The following is a 22,350-nucleotide window of genomic DNA, read 5'->3' as shown; positions in this document are numbered from 1 at the left end:
GTGATAAAATATGGGCATGTAGCTTATTTTGTTAGTTTTTTTTTTTAATCTGATATTGACACAGAAAGTCAGGGCAGAACATCAGATGTGTGGGCCTGGTTAGGCCTAACGATTGCACATAGCTTAAGAGGAATGAATTCATGAGGAAACAGGGAGCTGTGCTGTCATGCAGGATGTGCATCCTAATCTAATCTTGGAGTTTGGGTTTATGTCTTGGGGTTAGGGAGGGTGCACAGAGACAAGATTCAAGTAGATTCACAAGGCTAGACAATGGTACAAGATGTATAGGATCTGGCAAGGCAGAGATGTTGAAATATGGTGATGGTCCTGTAAGTTGGAGAAGGATGGGGCATGTCCTATACAGAGCTTGGATGCTGGGCACAGTAAAGACTATATATATTGAAGGTGAGATGCTGGTTAACATGAAAACTCTAATTTTGATTCCTTTAGAAACTTGTATTGTTAACCATGATGGCTATAACAATATTCCTTATGACTTTGTTTTTCTACATTTTTGTTAGTATTTGCTACCTTCCAAAGTTTTGGTAATATCTCAATGGATATAGGATACATGTACAAAGTAGGTATAAAAATTTTCAATTTGCTAGTATTAGCAATACTACATATCTCTTTATTTACTTGTTGGCTGTTACTTTATGTTCCTTTGGATAAATTCTAACTCAGGTTTATGGCCTATTTTAAATATAATTTTAATGATTTTTATAATTTCATACAATATATTTTGATCATATCATCACTTGCCACCTCCACTTGCCTCTTTTGAGATATATCTATTATCACTGCCAAAAAAACCCTTTATTCCCTTTATCTCTTTAAAGTAACATATCAAATCCAAATTGTGCTTCTCATATACTCCTAGGTAGAACTAGAGTGGAAATGGAGTATGGCTGGCTACACCATTAATAAAACCTGACTCTTTCTCACCTAGCAGCCCTTCAACTACCTATAGAGCTTATTGGATTGGAGGCTTGTGCACACTTTCCTTTACATACTGTAATTTTGACTGGCTAAATATTGTGCAAGTCCTGTGCAGGCAACCACAGAGGCTGTGAGTGCATGAGTGTAGTGTTCATGGCATGTACAGGAGATACTGTTTCACCTAGGTCCTTTAGTGTCTCTGACTCTTATAGTCTTTCTTCTCCTTCTTCTATGATGGATCCTGAGTGATTCGAGGGGTGTTACAGCTGAAACATTTTTGGCTGGGCATTTCACTGACACCATTTCTCTGTTTTTTTAACCAGTTGTGAATTTCTGCATTAACACTTAACTACCAATGGTGCAAATTAACTTTTCTGAGGAGCACTGAGACTTGTTCTAATCAACCAATATAAATATATGAACTTAGAAGATAATTTGATACCATGTTCATTTAGTAGAATAAAAGCAGTAGATTAATCGCTGGAGTCACTGAGCTCTTCAACCATAGATCCTTAGTCAGATTCATGATGCCATGCATATGTTTCCCACATGTTGAGCAGGCCTTAAATCAAATCAGAGAGAGGTTGTATTAGTATTGCACCCAGGCATAACCTCTCATGTTAGTCTTTTTGTAGGATATAGGATTCCCTACTGAATAAGACTGTTGATGACCCTGCATTGCAGAAGCCCACATAGCCAATAAAAGGAAGCTTCCAGGTCTCTACTCATTTGATTTCTCCATGGCCTCGGACCAAAGTGGGTGGTATTGTTAGAAATGGAGTCTTCCTATCAAGTTCTAGTGTGCAACCAAGATACATGGTGTAGTGGCTATTCCTGGTTGTCAACTTGACAATATTTGGAATGAACTACAATCCGGAATTGGAAGGCTCACCAGTGACCCTTATCTGGAGGCTTGGAGATCCTTATCTGGATTTTGGTTTGAAGATCTTGAGCCATATTGGCTATGGATTCCAGAAGATTGAATCTCCGAGTTTAAGGAACACACCTTTAATCTGGGCTACGCCTTTCATCTGGGATTAAAGGTGTGGTGGAACACACCTTTAATCTGGGCTATACCTTCTGCTGGAGACAATATAAGGACATTGGAAGAAGGGAGTCTAGCTCTTGCTCCTGCTCCTTCGCCTGCTTGCTACGTGAGACTGAGTAACTGCTAGATCCTTGGACTTCCATTCACAGCTGCGACTGAACAATTGTTGGGAATTGGGCTGCCGACTGTAAGTCATCAATAAATTCCTTTACTATCTAGAGACTATCCATAAGTTCTGTGACTCTAGAGAACCCTGACTAATACAGAAGTTGGTACCAGAAGTGGGGTGGTTCTAGAGTAACAGAAGTACAAGGATGAATCTTTTAAAATACTGGAATTGGCTTGTTGATCCACCAGCACTTTCAACTATTGAAACCTCTCCAGATTCTCTCCCTCCTGGGAGCTCAGAGAATTTTGAAGACCCATGGTTGAAACTATATTCCGAACTTAAAGAAGCTAATGACCTTGATTTTCTTAATGAATTAGGTGATTCAGTGCACAAAGCTTTCTACAAGATGGGGAAAAAATCGGAAAATGATTTTACTGGCTGGCTGCTCTTAGTATCTGTGGAAAAAATGATGAATGAAAGGAAGGAGTTGTGTGATAAAATCGAAAGGCTCCAGACACAAGTAAACGATCTAAAAGTTGCTAAGTGTGTCCTTGAGGAGAATCTTCTCTCTTGTAGCAATAGAGCTCAAGTTGCAGAAAATCAAACAGAAACTCTCATTGTAAGGTTGGCAGAACTACAGTGAAAATTCAAGTCTCAGCCTCAGAGTGTGTTGACAGTTAAAGTAAGGGCTCTAATTGGCAAAGAATGGGATCCTACAACATGGGACAGGGATGTGTGGGAAGACCATGTTGAAACTGAGAATTTTGAATCTTCAGATTCTCAAGGGTTTGCCCCACCTGAGGAAGTGGTACCCTCAGCCCCACCCCTTGAAATAATGCCTTCCCCACATGAGGAAATTAATTTTGCAGAGTCTGATAAACCAGCAATGACTTTCACTACTGATGTTTCTCAAGGCCCACCAATAGTTTCTTCTAGACCTGTAACCAGACTCAAAGCAAAACAGGCTCCTAGAGGGGAGGTAGAAAGTGTAGTCCATGAGGAAATTCGCTACACTACTAAGGAGCTTAATGAGTTTGCTAATTCATTCAAGCAGAAACCTGGTGAATATGTGTGGGAATGGATTTTAAGGGTGTGGGATAAGGGTGGAAGGAGCATAAAACTAGAGCAGGCTGAGTTTATTGACATGGGTCCTCTGAGTAGAGATTCTAGGTTTAATACAGAAGCTTGCATAGTTAAAAAAGGTGTCAAAAGTTTGTTTGAATGGTTGGCTGAGGTGTTTATCAAAAGATGGCCTACTGGAAATGACTTGGAGATACCTGATATTCCGTGGCTTAGTGTTGATGAAGGGATTTTAAGACTTAGAGAAATTGCAATGCTAGAGTGGATATATTGTGTAAAGCATAATTGTCCACAATGGGAAGGTCCAGAAGATATGCCTTTCACCAGCTCTATAAGACGCAAATTGGTGAGAGGGGCACCAGCACATTTGAAGGGTTTTGTTCTTTCCCTTTTCCTTGTGCCAGATCTTAGCATTGGAGATGCTTCTGCTCAATTAGATGAATTAAATTCACTGGGTTTAGTTGGATTCCGAGGTAACAAGGGCCAGGTGGCAGCATTGAATCGCCGGAGACAAGGTGATTCTAGTTATTATAATGGACAGCGTAGACAAAAGAATGTTTATAATAACATACCCAGTAATGGTCAGCACAGGAGAGGTGAAATTTATAATGGCATGACTCGGTTGGACCTTTGGTACTGGCTAACCAATCATGGTGTTTCCAGGAATGAAATACATAGGAAGCCTACTGCATATTTGTTTGATCTGTATAAGCAGAAAAATTCTCAAACAAATGAAAGAAAGGCTACATTCGATCGTGGTAAACAGCCCAATGAAAGAAAGGCTACATCAGATCATGGTAAACAGCAATCTCGGCCAGTGAATCAATTTCCAGACTTGAGACAGTTTGCAGATCCAGAACCCCTTGAATGAAGGGGTGGCCAGGTTCCGCTGAGGAAGGATCTTGATAAGACACTCAAAGGTTTTGCTGTTACCCTTTCTCCAGTTCTTCCCCAGAGGGACCTACGGCCTTTTACAAGGGTAACTGTACACTGGGGAAAAGGAAATAATCAGACTTTTCGGGGTCTGCTGGATACTGGTTCTGAGTTGACACTGATCCTAGGGGATCCCAAGAAACATTGTGGCCCTCCAGTTAAAGTAGGGGCTTATGGAGGGCAGGTGATTAATGGAGTTTTGACTGATGTCCGACTCACAGTAGGTCCAGTAGGTCCCCGGACACATCCTGTGGTGATTTCCCCAGTTCCAGAATGTATAATTGGGATAGATATACTCAGAAATTGGCAGAATTCTCATATTGGTTCCCTGAACTGTAGAGTGAGGGCTATTATGGTTGGAAAGGCCAAATGGAAGCCTTTAGAGTTGCCTCTGCCAAAGAAAATAGTGAATCAAAAACAGTATCATATTCCTGGAGGCATTGCAGAAATTACTGCCACTATCAAGGACTTGAAAGATGCAGGGGTGGTGGTTCCCACCACATCTCCGTTTAACTCTCCTATCTGGCCAGTGCAGAAAACAGATGGATCATGGAGAATGACAGTTGATTATCGAAAACTAAATCAGGTGGTAACTCCAATTGCAGCTGCTGTACCAGATGTAGTTTCGTTACTTGAGCAAATTAACACATCTCCTGGCACCTGGTATGCGGCTATTGATCTGGCAAATGCCTTCTTCTCAGTACCTGTCCATAAGGACCACCAGAAGCAATTTGCTTTCAGTTGGCAAGGCCAACAGTATACCTTCACAGTTTTGCCTCAAGGATATATTAACTCTCCTGCCCTGTGTCATAATTTAGTTAGAAGGGATCTTGATCGTTTGGATCTTCCACAAAATATCGCATTGGTGCACTATATTGATGACATTATGCTGATTGGACCAAGTGAGCAGGAAGTAGCAACTACTTTGGACTCATTGGTAACACATATGCGTATCAGAGGATGGGAAATAAATCCAACCAAAATTCAAGGACCATCTACCTCAGTGAAATTCTTAGGAGTCCAGTGGTGTGGGGCATGCAGAGATATTCCTTCTAAGGTGAAAGATAAGTTATTGCACCTGGCCCCTCCTACAACCAAGAAAGAAGCACAACGTTTAGTGGGCCTATTTGGATTCTGGAGACAACACATCCCTCACTTGGGTGTGTTACTTAGGCCTATTTACCAAGTGACTCGGAAAGCTGCTAGTTTTGTGTGGGGCCTGGAACAGGAGAAGGCCCTTCAACAAGTCCAGGCTGCTGTGCAGGCTGCTCTACCACTTGGACCATATGACCCAGCAGACCCGATGGTACTTGAGGTGTCTGTGGCTGATAGAGATGCTGTTTGGAGCCTCTGGCAGGCCCCTGTAGGTGAATCACAGAAAAGACCTTTGGGATTTTGGAGCAAAGCTCTACCATCATCTGCAGACAACTATTCTCCCTTTGAAAAACAGCTCTTGGCCTGCTATTGGGCCTTAGTGGAAACTGAACGTTTGACAATAGGACACCAAGTTACTATGCGACCTGAACTACCCATCATGAGCTGGGTACTATCAGACCCTGCAAGTCATAAAGTGGGACGCGCACAGCAGCAGTCTATTATCAAATGGAAGTGGTATATACGTGATCGGGCCAGAGCAGGTCCTGAAGGCACAAGCAAGTTACATGAAGAAGTTGCTCAAATGCCTATGGTTTCTACTCCTGTTACAATGCCATCTGCTGCCAAGCATGCGCCTATAGCCTCATGGGGTGTTCCCTATGATCGACTGACCGAAGAGGAGAAGACTAGAGCCTGGTTTACTGATGGCTCTGCACGTTATGCAGGCACCACCCAGAAGTGGACAGCTGCAGCATTACAACCCCTTTCTGGGACAACTCTGAAAGACACAGGTGAAGGGAAATCTTCACAGTGGGCAGAACTTCGGGCAGTACACATGGTATTACAGTTTGTTTGCAAGAAGAAATGGCCAGATGTACGATTATTCACTGACTCATGGGCTGTAGCCAATGGATTGGCTGGATGGTCAGGGACTTGGAAAGATCACAATTGGAAAATTGGTGAGAAAGACATCTGGGGAAGAAGTATGTGGATAGATATCTCCAAGTGGGCAAAGGATGTGAAGATATTTGTGTCCCATGTAAATGCTCACCAAAAGGTGACTTCAGCCGAGGAGGAGTTCAATAATCAAGTGGATAAGATGACCCGTTCTGTGGACAGTCAGCCTCTCTCCCCAGCCATCCCTGTCATTGCTCAATGGGCACATGAACAAAGTGGTCATGGTGGTCGAGATGGAGGTTATGCTTGGGCTCAGCAACATGGGCTTCCACTCACCAAGGCTGACCTGGCTACAGCTGCTGCTGATTGCCAGATCTGCCAACAGCAGAAACTAACACTGAGCCCCAGATATGGCACCATTCCTCGAGGTGACCAGCCAGCAACCTGGTGGCAGGTTGACTACATTGGACAACTTCCTTCATGGAAAGGACAGCGTTTTGTTCTTACTGGAGTAGATACTTATTCTGGTTATGGATTTGCCTTTCCTGCACGTAATGCCTCTGCTAAAACCACCATTCACGGACTGACAGAATGCCTTATCTATCGTCATGGTATTCCACACAGTATTGCTTCTGACCAAGGAACTCATTTCACAGCCAGAGAAGTACGACAGTGGGCCCACGATCATGGAATTCACTGGTCTTACCACGTTCCCCACCATCCTGAAGCAGCTGGTCTGATAGAAAGATGGAATGGCCTTTTGAAGACGCAGTTACAGCGCCAATTAGGTGGTAACAGCTTGGAAGGCTGGGGCAGAGTTCTTCAGAAGGCAGTATATGCTTTGAATCAGCGCTCGATATATGGTACAGTTTCACCCATAGCCAGGATTCATGGGTCCAGGAATCAAGGGGTGGAAAAAGGAATAGTTCCACTTACTATCACTCCTAGTGACCCTCTAGGAAAATTTTTGCTTCCTGTCCCCATAACTCTAGGTTCTGCTGGCCTAGAAGTTTTGGCTCCAGAGAGGGGAGTGCTCCTACCAGGAGCTACAACAAACATTCCATTGAACTGGAAGCTCAGACTTCCCCCTGGTCATTTTGGGCTTCTAATGCCCTTAAACCAACAGGCTAAAAAAGGAATAACAGTGTTAGGAGGGGTGATAGATCCAGATTACCATGGGGAAATTGGATTGCCTCTTCACAATGGTGGTAAGCAAGATTATGTCTGGAGTGTAGGAGACCCCTTAGGGCGTCTCTTAGTACTACCATGTCCTGTGATTAAAGTCAATGGGAAACTACAACAGCCTAATCCAAGCAGGATGACAAAGGACACAGACCCATCAGGAATGAAGGTATGGGTCAATCCTCCAGGAAAAGAGCCAAGACCTGCTGAGGTGCTGGCTGAAGGTGAAGGAAATACAGAATGGGTAGTAGAGGAAGGTAGTTATAAATACCAATTAAGGTCACGTAACCAGTTGCAGAAATGAGGATTATAAAGTAATATGAATGCCCACTGTAAATTTACAAATGTGTTTGCGATTGTACGAGGGATAGTTATATCATGTTAGGCGTATTCACAACCTTGTTATTGTTTCATGTGAACATGAGATATTATTTGTGTCAAGTTGACAAGGGGTGGATTGTAGTGGCTATTCCTGGTTGTCAACTTGACAATATTTGGAATGAACTACAATCCGGAATTGGAAGGCTCACCAGTGACCCTTATCTGGAGGCTTGGAGATCCTTATCTGGATTTTGGTTTGAAGATCTTGAGCCATATTGGCTATGGATTCCAGAAGATTGAATCTCCGAGTTTAAGGAACACACCTTTAATCTGGGCTACGCCTTTCATCTGAGATTAAAGGTGTGGTGGAACACACCTTTAATCTGGGCTACACCTTCTGCTGGAGACAATATAAGGACATTGGAAGAAGGGAGTCTAGCTCTTGCTCCTGCTCCTTCGCCTGCTTGCTACGTGAGACTGAGTAACTGCTAGATCCTTGGACTTCCATTCACAGCTGCGACTGAACAATTGTTGGGAATTGGGCTGCCGACTGTAAGTCATCAATAAATTCCTTTACTATCTAGAGACTATCCATAAGTTCTGTGACTCTAGAGAACCCTGACTAATACACATGGCCATAGCCTGTATTGTTTGGAGGTTTATTGTAACACCTTAGACCAATAACTCAAGGGAAAATATCTCATACTTGGCACTGGGTTTTTTATTTGGTAAAGTATTACTTCTGAGAGAAGCTTAACCTAGGGAAAGAGAAAGCCATCCATACAAAAAAATACACAAGACATGATCCTGGCTAGTTTTGTGTCAACTTGACCTGAACTTAATTCATCTAAAAGCAGGGAACCTCAGTTCGGAAACTGTATCTATAAGATCAGGCTATAGGCAAGCCTGGACAATATTTTCTTAATTAGTGATTGTTGGAGGAGAGCTGAATCCATTGTGGGCAGTTCTATTTCTGAAATGGTAATCGTGGGTTCTATAACAAATCAGGATGAGCAAGCCCTGAGAAACAAGCCAGTAAGAAGCAGACCTAAGCATGGCCTCTGCATTAGTACCTACCTCCATGTTCCTGCCCTGTTTAAGTTTTTATCCTGACTTTGATAATGATGAACAGTGGTGTGGAAGTATAAGTATAACTCCTCCCCAGGCTAGTTTTGGTCATGGTATTTCATCACAGCAATAGTAACCTGGACTAGGTCGGACATAAACCAGACAGGATTAAAAAGGAAGGTCCTTGTGTCATATTATAGTTGAAATGCCAAATAACACACTTTGTCAGACATAAGTCTAAGATATAATTTTCTCTACCCATAAATTGTCATTATTTTATTCCATTTGTTCATTCTTGCATTAAAAGCAGAATGTGATGTATTTCCTTATAGGATTCCAGAAGACAGTGCTGAGAGAAATGCTGACTCTGCAGGCCTAGTTCAGTGGAACGATATTACCGATCGAGCAAGAGACCATTTCTGTAATACCTTGGTAAAGAACTTGTTGTCTTCTGCACTTGCTCTAAGAGCTAGGCTGAAACTAAATTAGAAAGTAATTAATTCCTTTGGCAGAGGCAATTTTAAGGCAGCATAATATTGAATCTGTGGTGTCGTTATTATGAATCATTATTATACAGGCAGAAAAATTAAACCATGGAAGTGGATAACAAAAATTACAAAGTGTGCAGTTTACAGAGAAAAAAGAGCACAAGGAAACTTAATGGTACAGCCGTGGCTGTGCTAAAGGAGATAAGGAGGCATATGACATTAAGAAGAATACTCATGCTCATCACTGAAACAGAGAGGCTTTCAGTGTAATCTTCCAATGTGTGAAAGAGACCTGAAGGAATTTTACATTCTCAAGAAGTAACTGAGCAAAAAGGGTGCTGTTAATGTGACTCATGGGGTCCAGCAGCCATCCCAAGCTGGTGGCAGAACTTAAGTATTGTCCACATGGAGCTGTCCTGAGAGGTATGGATGATGCAAGTGAAAAGGGTCACAAATTCTGCCTCTAGGATTTCAGAGAGTCACTGAAGCCAGGTGGTACATGCCAGCGGACTATCTGCATGCATGTTTGATAAGACAAGAGGTGGTGGAAAATCTGTGCAAAGCTGTGTAAATAAAGCCTGGGTTTCAGTGGAGAGACCCCAACATATTTAGATGAGATATCTAGCAAGGAGAGCTGCATAGAGGGAACAGACCTCTCCTGAGAGAGAAATGGTATTGCAGATAACAAAGCTAGAGGGGTGGGGACATCAAGGCTCTTTGGAATTAAAGTACCAGATGCAGAAGATAGAACAATAAGATATGTTGTTTGATCTCCTAGCTTCTGTTCTTGCTTTTGGTCATTAATTTCCCCTATGCTCCCATTTTTTTTTTCCTTTTTGGATTGGAGATTATATATATATGTATATATATATAAAACCAGCAGCCTGTGTGCTCAATTCCTTCTTGGGAACATAAAATGCCTTCAGATATTTTCTTTTATTGGCTATTTTATTGATTTACATTTCAAATGTTATTCCTTTTCCTGTATTCCTCTCCAGAACCCCCATTCCATCCCCTGCCGCCACTTCTAAGAGGGTGCTCCCACACCCACCCACTCATTCCCACATCCCCACCCTGGCCCTCCCCATACACTGGGGCATCTAGCCCTCAAAGGACCAAAGGCCTCTCCTCCCATTGATGCCCAACAAGGCCATTCTCTGCTACATATGCGGATGGAGCCATGGGTCGCTCCATGGGTACTCTTTGGTTGGTGGTTTAGTCCCTAGGAACTCTGGGGGGAACTGGATGGTTGATATTGTTTTTCCTATGGGGTTGCAAACCACTTCAGCTCCTTCAGTCCTTTCTCTAACTCCTCCACTGGGGACTCCATGCTCGGTCCAATGGTTGGCTGTGATCATCTACCTCTGTATTTCTCAGACTCTGTCAAAGCATCTCAGTAGACAGCAATATCAGGCTCCTGTCAGCAAGCACTTCTTGACATCCCCAATAGTGTCTGGGTTTGGTAACTGTATATGGGATGGATCCCCAGATGAGGCAGGCTCTGAATGGCCTTTCCTTCAGTCTCTGCTCTATACTTTGTCTCTGAATATTCTCCCATGAGTATTTTGTTTCCCCTTCTAAGAAGGACTGAAGCATCCACACTTTGGTCTTCCTTTTTCTTGAGCTTCATGTGGTCTGTATATTTTATCTTGTGTATTCTGAGCTTTTGAGCTACCATGAGTGCATACCATGTATGTTCTTTTGTGACTGGGCTACTTTACTTAGCATGATATTTTCTAGTTCCACCCATTTGCCTAAGAAATATTTTTCCTACATTAGAGGCTTATACTTAATGCACTCTTCCCTTTATCCCAGTGATGAGCAGGAGGCTTCTTCTTAATGTCATATGTAATGTAATATCTTATTATATCACACACACACACACACACACACACACACACACACGTATATATACATACATAATGGATGTGAAGTTGCCAGGAATTGGACTCAGGACCCCTGGAAGAGCAGACAGTGCTCTTAACTTCTGAACCATTTTTCTAAACCATATAATGTATATTTTTAAGTAATTATATTTTGGAATTGTTTAATTTGCTTTTTAATGCTATAGGGTTTTATAATTAAGCGATTGTCTGGAGTCACAGAAGAGAAAGTGTTGGAATGAAAAGGCTACAAAGAGTTTCAAGTAGACTAAATGCATTTGGCATTATGAGATGGCCAAAACTTATGGGGACCAAGAATTGGAATGTGGTAGTTTGAATGAGAAATGTCTTTCATAGTCTCAAGCATTTGAGCACTTGGTTTACAGTTGATAGTACATGTTGGAGAGACATAGGTTGTGCAGCCTTGACAGAAAAAGTGCATCACTGGGAATAGGCTTTGTTTGTTTGTTTGTTTGTTTGTTTTTTATGTCTTGCCCAATTCCAGTTTGCTTTCTCTGGTTCATGATTATATTTGAAAATGTAATTTCTCTGCTCTGTCCCTACTACCACGATTATTGCTTGCTGCTATAATGGACTATTCTCCATCTGGAACTATAAACCCAAATAAACTTCCTTTTATTAATTGCTTTGGTTATGGTGTTTGATCAGAACAATAGAAAAGTAACTAATATAATGGCCTTAGCTCTGTTCACTGCTTTGAGTAGCTCTGTTCTTCCTGTCTTCCATGATACCTATGAAGATTCAAACACTGTCCTTAGTGTAGTTTTTTCATGCATGGTGGATCATGTGGATGAATCTTTCAGCAAAGTCTTGACCACACAGTTTCACATTTGAGTATTACTGCTTCAAACACTTTCCTTTCATCTTTGACTTTCAACATTTTTGCTTTGAGGCATATAAGCCAAGATCACTTGAAGTTTAAAATAAACATTCTGAATTGGAGATATTTTAGCTTTTCCATGTGTTGATTCATTCTGAAATCAATTTTTAGAACATTTCAGTAATTATTTATATGTCCCCTATTCTATTTTTCCCACATAAGCTTCTGCCACTGTACCCTGGTTCTTCACACATCAGAGTCTCTGTTCCTGCCTCTTGTTTTTGTTTACTGGGTCTTATGTGCAATTGCTATTTATCAACCTTCATATCTCCTGGGTGTGCTGTCAACTAAATTCTTTTCTGTCCTAGTGTTGATATTTCCACTTACATTTTGATACTACTTTACCACCCTCTTTTAAAATGATTTTTGTCTCTATATTCATAATATCTAGTTGCTGAAAATGAAATAAAATAAAAGAAGATAAGAAAACAGGAAGGTATGAAGGAAGGAATAATGGAAGAAAGGAAGGGTAGATGGAAGGAAGGAAAGAAGGGATGGAGGAAGGAAGGAAGGAAGGAAGGAAGGAAGGAAGGAAGGAAGGAAGGAAGGAAGGGAGGGATACAAGGAATGAAGGAAAGAAGAACCAGATAACTCAATCTTCTCACGGGAGCCAACATTTTCTATTTAGCTACATGTCTTTTTGTTTTTGTTGTTGCTGTTCAAAATAGACACTTTAAACTCTGTACTGATCTCTATTTTTGCAGCTTTTATGCTTGTTTTTCTCATTTATTTGTTTTATTTTTGTTTACTTATATGACTGGATTAATTTTGAATCTATTTCTACTGTGTTGTGCAGCTTCTTGTGTACCTGCTTAGATTATTCTTTTGGTTTATTGGTTGTCATTTAGGAATCTCTTCTGAGTTTCATATTATCTGTGGCAGTTGAGCATGACAACATTTGGCTATATGATATTCATCCTCTACCACATCATATAAATGGCTTAGGATTTCATTCCTTGTTTCAGCATTTCACCGTGTCACCAAAATTTCTTCCTTAGATCTAGAAGTCCAGAGGGTAAATCTCTGCTCATTCCTGAAAGGGAATAGCCAAGGACATCTACACAGTCTTTACTACATTTGAAAATTAGGTGGTTTTGTTTGTTTGTTTGTTTCATTTTTTTGACCATCTCTAATGTTCCCTTGACTCACTATAGTTTATTCTTTTGCTCCTGTGTGACTCACATCTCAAGCTTGACTTTACTGTCTAGTCTCTTTATGGCAAGAGGCATGGTTGTGACCCTGAGTGTATCTAGCCTGGAACATGGGCACACAGTCTTCCAGACTTTCAAGGACATGTATAACTCCAAGAGAGCTCTCTGGGCCATGACTCTGGCTTCTCTTAAACTCTTGAAAAGCCTTTGAATTCACTGATTGGTGTTCATAGCATGAGACCACCAAATCTTTGGGCTGTTTGTCATAGGTTTATACCATTCTGTAGTGCACTCTCCCAAACATATACTTACTCATCTGTTGTAGTTCATGTGATAGCGTGAAGGGCTTTCCTGATGACTTACCTTTAATCCCTGGGTCTGAGGATAAACATGTTACCTTATGTTGTTAATGAAAATTCTTTGGCAGAATGTCTTGTCCCTCACTTGTTGTCTTGCCTTGCCTGGAAAGAACCTTCATAAGCAGCTGGAGAAAGAGTCAAACCATGGGACCCAATGTGCTGTCAGCCTGACATGCCCCAGGAGTAGGGATCAAGGAGGGCCAGGAAAAATGAGACATTGTAAGTCTGCAACACATCACATTAAATGATATCTTCTGCTAGAATTAGGATCATAGAGAAGCCTTGGTCTTGTTTGTTATAGTTGCCCAGGATATAGAGCTTAGAGAAAGACATTTCACACATGATGCTAGTGTAGAAGGGTTGCTGAACAAGCAGGGCAGCTTGAATAGCAATAAATGAATAAATGAATAAATAAATAAATAACATCACTGCACTTACTGAGATATAGATCTTCTATTTACTTAAAACATTTTCTCAGGGGATTTAAATTGCTCTGTTTTAAAAACTGATTTTTAACTACTACACTTTAAAAGTGGATTCAGTAGGAAGAGGTCTACAAAAGTGCTGACATCTCAAGTCCTTCCCTCTAACTAGCTCATTTGTGCCCTGTAATGAGTCTACAATAGCATTAATGATGCTGACACTGTTAAATTCTATTGAGGTTGAGAGCTTGAGAGAGCCTGAGAGAGGCTGAGAGAGGCTGAGGAACCTGCCCTTAGTCATTTGACCCATAAGTGACACAACAGACATACCCTAGATCAACAGTCCTCACCCTGTTGGTCATGACCCCTTTGGGGGTCGAATATCAGATATCCTGCATATCAGATATGTACATTACTAGTCATAACAGTAGCAAAATTACAGTTATGAAGTAGCAATAAAAATAAATTTATAGATGGGGTCATCACAATATGAGGAAGGTTGAAAGCTACGTCCCTAGATGGTCTGATTCCAGAAACCCTTATCTCTATGCTGTGTTACATTGCCCAGATGTGCAGGCCCAGGGTTCACAGGTGGAAACTGAAGAGGCCCTCCAACATAATGACTGAAGCCACATTTTCAATTCTACAGCTGTAGCCACTAATTATAGGCTCGTATGCCACTGGGCAGCTATGACTTGTTCAACATATTGCATTAATTCTATCAGTAACATGTTGAAAATGAAGTTGCTGTTGTTGTTAATGATGTTGTTGTTTTGTTCAAGCAATCATTTGGCAGGCAAAGAACACCCCACATCACAAGAAATGAACCCGATAAAATGTTCAATATAATGTTTTCACGATCAATATGACAATCGTTATTTAAGTGTTTCAATGTAAGAAGTACTGTCTAAGAAAGAGTGACAGCCATAGAGAAGGCTTTGGCATGTGTAACATAAACACTTGTACACACAAACCTAAATGTGTTACTTCGACTCCTATATCAGTTTCTTCCTCAATAGTTCACACAGCAGCACTCCTCAAAGTACAGTTTTTGCTGTTTTCCTTGCACTTGGTCCTGATTAACTACCCTTGCCTGACCCTCACTGTCGTTGCTGACTATCCCTGTGCATGCCTGACCTTCCTCATCCCTGACTGCCTTCTTTCCCTGTCCTTTACTGTTATTTCCCAACCCTTCCTATCCTTCTCTGCCTCTATTCACAGACACCTGTTACTTATCTCCCTTATACAAGATTCCTTGTTTGGACTTTGGCAACTGTGTCTTCTCTGATACAGCGCCATTTCTTCCCATTTTATCACCTTTGTTAAGATATTCTTTTCCTCTCATAACCCCCTGTTTCCCTCAAGGTATCCTGTTTTTCTATGTATATTTGAATTACATCTCAGTATTTTATTTACATGTTCTACTCTTCTCTTCCTCAAATGCCAAAGCTTCAAAGGGGTCAAAACTGTGCTACGTTTACTCTTGTGTCCTTGCCTACATTGCAGGACATGTAGCCTTTATTTGGGGTACTGAAATACATTTCAAATAAGCCAGGAGTGCTCAGAGCACCCTGAGTCACAGGAAACAAACACCATCTTCGGAGCACACAGAGTAGTGTCAATCCGAGGAAAGACTGGCAAGATGCTACTAAGCCTCAAAGACACAGAATACTTTCTCTTCATTTCTTTCACGATTTCAAGGAGAGAGTGCTAGACCATACAGAGATCCTGATATCAAGGAGAGAGTGCTAGACCATACAGAGATCCTGATATCAAGGAGAGAGTGCTAGACATTACAGAGATCCTGATATCAAGGAGAGAGTGCTAGACCATACAGAGATCCTGATATCAAGGAGAGAGTGCTAGACCATACAGAGATCCTGATATCAAGGAGAGAGTGCTAGACCTTACAGAGATCCTGATATCATGGAGAGAGTGCTAGACCATACAGAGATCCTGATATCAAGGAGAGCATGCTAGACCATATAGAGATCCTGATTTGAATCTCAAAAGGCTTCTGACCTTCTTACGATCAATCATATCACCAGATCCTATCAAGACAATCAAGGTCAGTTTGGTGTGCATAGTCGTGACACGTAGGGCACACTAGTGGAGAGCACTTTGTTCTTCGAGTTCTGTGCAGTTCACTCAGTATAGCCACATGTTAAATTCACCTCTGAAGGTTTGTGGCAGTTGTAGGAGTCAGAATCCCAAGTAAGGCTGGAAATTTGCTTGCTGTGGAGACCAAAAAGTCAAGTTAATCCCAATCACTGCAACCCAGAGTAAGTGTCCCTAGACTGTTTAAGGGTAAGTAAGTATGGGGAAATAGCCCAGAATTACATAGTTACGGATGCTCAGGGGACTTCTGCACCTCTCCCTTTTCCTGCAACAGCTAGGGTTGTCCAGGCTTAAGAACAGTGTCTCCTGCCTAATAGAAGCACTCACTCTATTGCACCCTGGATAGATGAGGAAAATCTGAGAGCAAAGGAACTAGTATGTGTCCACAGTGCTTCAGGAAGTGCGAACTTGGGACCATAGGCTTGACAGTGATGTGAAGCAGTAGGAACTCCAAGTCATTGATGCACAAGACACCATTTTAAAACACTAAGAGATCCTGTAGTCTAAATGATTTGATGCCAAGTCTTTCTCACTACATAGTTCTGTGAAGTCAAATAACAATGACCAGGTTCAGGAAAATATGGACAGTGGAGTGTTGTGGTGTTTCGGGGTCAAAAATATCCGTTCTCATAACAGATTCTCTGAGCAGCCAGTTTAAAACCACTTTTCTGTGTTTACGTTTCTGATTTTGAAATGATCCACAGACAGATACTGCACTTCATTTTAACCCAGTTTCTCCTGGGAATGTTGTACTTTCCCATCCTCCAGCCCCTAGCCACCTGCCCCCAGCCCCAAGTCCCCAGTTCTGAGAAATGTATCAGAAGATACGTTTGGGTGATCTGCTGGTCTATTTTGTTGTTGTCTCTGTTTTTGTAGTCGTTTCATTTTCACTTATTCAGAAAATAGTTCTCAACACCCATTACTAAACTGCCATCTTCTAAGACAGCTGAGGACCGAAATACAATAAGGTCCACCTTAACTGTGAGTAGGAGTGGGGATGAGTTTAAGAAAGAAAACCTCCCTACATGTCAGGTAACATAGGAACACAAAAGATAAATATAATGCTCTTGAGTTAGTTTTGTATTGTAAAACACAAGGAAAGCTGCCCAGAAGTGTCATCATCAGCATCTTTATACATGACAAGGGCATGCCCAGCTAATCAGAAGGAGAAAATACTCCCAGTTGAGGCTGGTTAAATGGTATTTAAATTCCTTCTAGGTGGTACAGTTCACGCCTTACTCTGATAGTAGAGAAAGAGAAATCCCTCCACTACATTGTTACTTAATCAGCTCCTCCCCTTTAATTACAAATTCAGTGCTGATCTGTGAGGTCTGCTGACTTGGTTGCTACTGTTAAAAGCAGAAGAGCCTTTCCCAGCTCAGTGACACAGCTAATGGCACGGATATTCCACTGCCTCCTTGCAGAACTGATTTAATAAGGTAGGTAGTAGAACACAAATTACTGCAGTGTCTTGGCTATCTCTGAGCCGATTAGTCCTGTTTTAGATGCCAAAGAGGAATGTTCTTGCAAGCGGCTGTGCTTTATAGGTGCGGCATGAACATTACTGCAGCACGCCCACCGTCTGTCATTCTCACTGCAGTGGCAAAACATGCTCTTTGAAAACCCAGTATTGATTATACTGCAAAATACAACTGCCAGGATAGTGGATTCAAAGGATTTCATTTTCCTAGGCTCAAGATCTGACACCCCCCCCCCCCCCGAGAGAGACATAGTCCTTTAAAGAGAACTTCCTAGAGATAGAGACAGCCTTATGACCCAAGTTTGATCCATGAGAATCTCTCAGTGTGCAAGGACCGAACAACAGCTGCAAATCTTCCTCTGACCTTCACAAGCACACAGTGAATAAATGTACAATATGTTTCTAAAAATTAAAGTGAATGCCGCCTACAAGGCCTCCCTGCCCCTCTGGCATCCTCTTGTGTTATACATTTTTAAAAGGCATCTTCTCTTCCCAGCATGATCCATGATCCCCATGGGTTGTATGCTGAATAATTTTATGTTAACTTGAAACAGGCTGGAGTTATCAGAGAAGAGGGAACCCCAACTGAGAAAATGTCTCCATAAGATCAGGCTATAGGCAAGCCTTAGAACAAGCATTTTCTTATTTAGTGATTGATGTAGGAAGGCCTAACCTCTTCTGAGTGGTGCTATCTCTGGGCTGATGATCCTGGATTCTTAAGAATCCAGGATAAGCAATCCATCAGGAGCAAGCCAGTAAACATCACTCCTCATGGTCTCCTGCCTCCACGTTCTTGCACTGCTTGAGTCCCTGTGCTAACTAATGAGTTGTAATACGGAAGAGTGAGTGAAATATATTCTTTCCTCCCCATTTTCAGTCATGATGTTGCACCACAGCAATGAAAACCGTGACTAGGATAATTGGCAAGAGGTGTGCTGTGAAGGTAAAGGAGCCTGCTGTATCCCATGGAGGCAATTCCATCTGTTTCTCTTATACTTCCCTTCTATCCTCCTTCCCTATCCTTCTCCAATATCCTTCATCAAAGCTACACCTTATTGTGGGTGTGACAGGGTCTCTGGAGCCATGTCCTTGGTGTAAAAGTTAGGACATAGTTTAAAGGTACTGGAAATCTGGCCTCCAATGTGGTTTCTTTTATGTACATGGCAAGTAAGTCACAGCAAGAGTTGTTCTGAGGAGAGAAAGGAATTGAGAGACAGGCAATCTTAATCTAGTCTTGTGAAAAATAACCCAAAAAGAAAAGTTTCAAATAGATCAGTGGCTGTGTGGAGCTATGAATGGCAGGGAATAACAGCAAAAGGTGATGCTCTAGCTGATGGAGCTGGCCTATATCCTGGTGATAGAGCTTGCATCTATACTTGGGTTAACACCCATAGGATGATAAATTCCAAACAGCCAGTTTTACTGTAAGCAAATTTTAAAGCACATAAAATAAAAGCTGGATATTTAATCCACACACTTACTAGTCTACAGTTTTGGGTACCCCATGTTTTCATTCCCGACCAGGATGAGAGGTGCTGGACAGAAAATCCCAAGCTCAGGCATCCCCCTTCTCTGCTTCTAAGTAATGGTGAGTTCAGAGAAATCAAGCACAGCTCTTGTTCACTCCTATATCTTCATCTTACTAAACACCTCTCCTATGGGCTGCTGGGCTCTGTCCCTCTTTAATTCACACAAGCCAGTCTTTTCTAGTTCTGAAAAACAGTGCTCCTGCCCAGAGTGGGGAGTGGATGTGAGAGGAATATGTGAGAGCTTTCAGTAATTCAGAAACAGCAGGCAGCACAGTAAGATTTTGCTGAAGGACCTTTCTGGGGAGAAGAGTCTGCACATAGAATGAGTTGTTGTAAGGGTTCCCATTGCTAACGTGAAAGAAAGAGCCAAGAATTGCTTCCCTCTCTTCCTTGTTATGTATAAAAAGGTCCAGAAGGCTGTTTTAATTACCGTCTCTAACATTCATACTTACTAGCTCCCATGATGTCAATTTAGTCCTAAATAGTTTCAGTGCATTTATAAGCAAGGTGGGTTACTGTTTTCCAGATCAGACTTCTTTTTTTTTTTTTTTTTTTTTTTGGAACTCTGAAAATTTCACTTGCTGTAATAGAAATGTTATCTTTATTCCCAGCTCCATAAAAATGGAGAGGAGAGAAAAATCAACTTCAGGGTTCTATATATCTTTTTTATTCCAGAGGCAAGACTTAGAGTGTTGTTCTGTGTTTCTCATCATGCAGGGGACACATTAATGAAGAAAGAAGTTGCATGTGCTCTAAAGGAAATTTCTAAACAGGTCCAATCAGGAGGCATAGTGCAGTGACCCACCCCAGCAGCCTACCCAGCTCTTTCGCTCCTCCTGGCTCCTGTTTTTTCTGTTTCACCCATCTACTCTTTAACCTTGAAACTCCTACAGCATTTGCAGAAAACTCTGACCCACTTTGCCCTCGAGAATTTAGTAGACACCTCTATGAAAGAATGGCTTTGTTATCCAACATAGCCTCTGCATCTGCAGGCTCCTGCAATTGTAGACTGAGCTATTTAAAACACTACCTGTACATGCAGTATATCCCCTTGCCAAGAATCTGAAGCACATGCAGTGTCTTCTCTTGTCATCAAGTGTTTCTACACCATTGGTATTGGAATTAGCATTGCAAGCCATTTCCAACTGGTTCGTACCATCCTAGTTACTTTTCTATTACTGTGATTAAAAAGACCTGACCAAGGCAACCTATAAAAGAAGGCATTTTCCACATTCACAAAGGAACTCACACAATATGTACTCACTGATAAGTGGATATTAGCCCAAAACCTAGGATACCCAAGATGTAAGATACAATTTGCTAAACACATGAAACTCAAGAAGAATGAAGACTGAAGTGTGGACACTATGCCACTCCTTAGAATTGGGAACAAAACACCCATGGAAGGAGTTACAGAGACAAAGTTTGGAGCTGAGACAAAAAGATGGACCATCTAGAGATTGCCATATCCAGGGATCCACCCCATAATCAGCTTCCAAACGCTGACACCATTGCATACACTAGCAAGATTTTATCGAAAGGACCCAGATATAGCTGTCTCTTGTGAGACTATGCCAGGGCCTAGCAAACACAGAAATGGATGCTCACAGTCAGCTATTGGATGGATCATAGGGCTCCCAATGGAGGAGCTAGAGAAAGTAGCCAAGGAGCTAAAGGGATCTGCAGCCCTATAGGTGAAACAACATTATGAACTAACCAGTACCCCGGAGCTCTTGACTCTAGCTGCATATTTATCAAAAGATGGCCTAGTCGGCCATCACTGGAAAGAGAGGCCCATTGGACTTGCAAACTGTATATGCCCCAGTACAGGGGAACGCCAGGGCCAAAAAAATGGGAATGGGTGGGTAGGGAAGTGGGGGGGAGGGTATGGGGGACTTTTGAGATAGCATTGGAAATGTAATTGAGGAAAATATGTAATAAAAAATATTTTAAAAAAAAGTATGGACAAAAAAAAAAAAAAAAAAAAAAAGAAGGCATTTCCTGGCCCCAAAGACATTGCAGGTGTGGCTGCTGTGTCACATGTATGTCACTAGGTGGCAGAGAGGAGAGAGGCTGTGACTACACTCAGTTTTCTGACCTGTGAACATCTGAATGATTAATTTACTAACACTCTCTGAAGAAATGAACCTGAGACAACCACCAGTCCAGCACCAGGGTCCTAGACAGGGAACCAGTCTGAGATGACCACCAATCCTGAACCAGGCAAACCTGGACAGGTTCTCAGGATGCAGAGCAAGCATAAGACTAGAAGAACCCCACCTAGCAACACAGTTTCTAGAAGGAAGTAACCATGAGACTGATGATTTCTGCAAGCAGTCACTCAGGTGAGCTTGGCAAGGAGGCATGAGCCTGAGGCCACCACCAGACTAGTGCTATGGGGACCAGATAGGGAGTTAGATTGAAATGACCACCAGTCCTGTACCAGGAGGCCGTGAGGGTGTAGACCATGCCCCAAAGGACCTCAGCCTATCGTCATAATGCACAAGTGGAGCATAGTACAACTGAGACCACTAATGAGACAACCCTAGACACTCAGAGACACCATGTGCCACTAAGAAGAGCAAGTAAGTGGTAGAGAAAAGGAAGAGAAAGAGAAACAGAAGGATGTGGGCATAATGAAGAGAGGTAGAACTCAAGGGTAGTGAGAAACAGCCCAGTGTGAATAGCTGGTGATGCCACCTGGGACCACAGTGGGCTCCTGACATGTGCTGTCATGAGAGGCTATATCGGGCTCCATGGCCCTACAGCAGCAGTGGTCTGTGGTCTGTTACCATCAAAGGCCAGGCTGAATTCCCTGGTCTGACTTCCTCCTGGGGACACGTTAATATCTGAGGGCTGTGCAGAACTTACCTCACCCCTTACGTAGGAGCACAGGAGACACCCTGGGGGTAAGAGCAGGAGAGCCGACTCTGCCCCTAGCCATCTGCAGTATTTGGGAGTTCAGAACCTGTTCATTGTGGGAGTTACAGCTAAGTCAGCCCATAGGAGCATGGGTCAGGTGGCCCTACCACTAGTCTCCTGCAGTGGTGTGGATGAGGGAGAAATATCTTCCTTCTCTCTTGCCCCTTACCACCTGTAGCAGCTGGGAGACCAGGCCCTGTGGCCCGTACCAGCTGCAACACTCAGGAAAGCAGATCCTGTACCTCACCTTGGCAGAACAGTAGAGCCCCTGCATGTGGGGGTTGCGGGTGAGTTGCCCCTAGGCTTCGAGTATGTGAGTCTGGGAGCTACCTCTTCTTTGCTGTGTAGTGGTATTGGTGAAGAGAAAGATCTCCTCCCCTCCCTTATGCCCTTGCCACTAATGGAGGGTAGGAGAGTTGGCTCCA

General features: G+C 42.3%; 1 non-coding gene across 1 annotated transcript; it reads left to right on the top strand.

The window, feature by feature from the left end:
* The first annotated feature begins 21,003 nt into the window (after nt 1–21,003).
* Nucleotides 21,004–21,135, top strand: Gm26288. The gene has a single exon (XR_003947171.1). It is a non-coding gene; the product is annotated as a small nucleolar RNA SNORA17 (small nucleolar RNA).
* The last annotated feature ends 1,215 nt before the right edge of the window (nt 21,136–22,350 follow it).

This window comes from Mus musculus, chromosome 7 (genome assembly GCF_000001635.26).
Source record: "Mus musculus strain C57BL/6J chromosome 7, GRCm38.p6 C57BL/6J".
Classification (NCBI taxonomy): Eukaryota; Metazoa; Chordata; class Mammalia; order Rodentia; family Muridae; genus Mus; species Mus musculus.
This window is presented reverse-complemented; position numbering and strand designations above follow the sequence as displayed.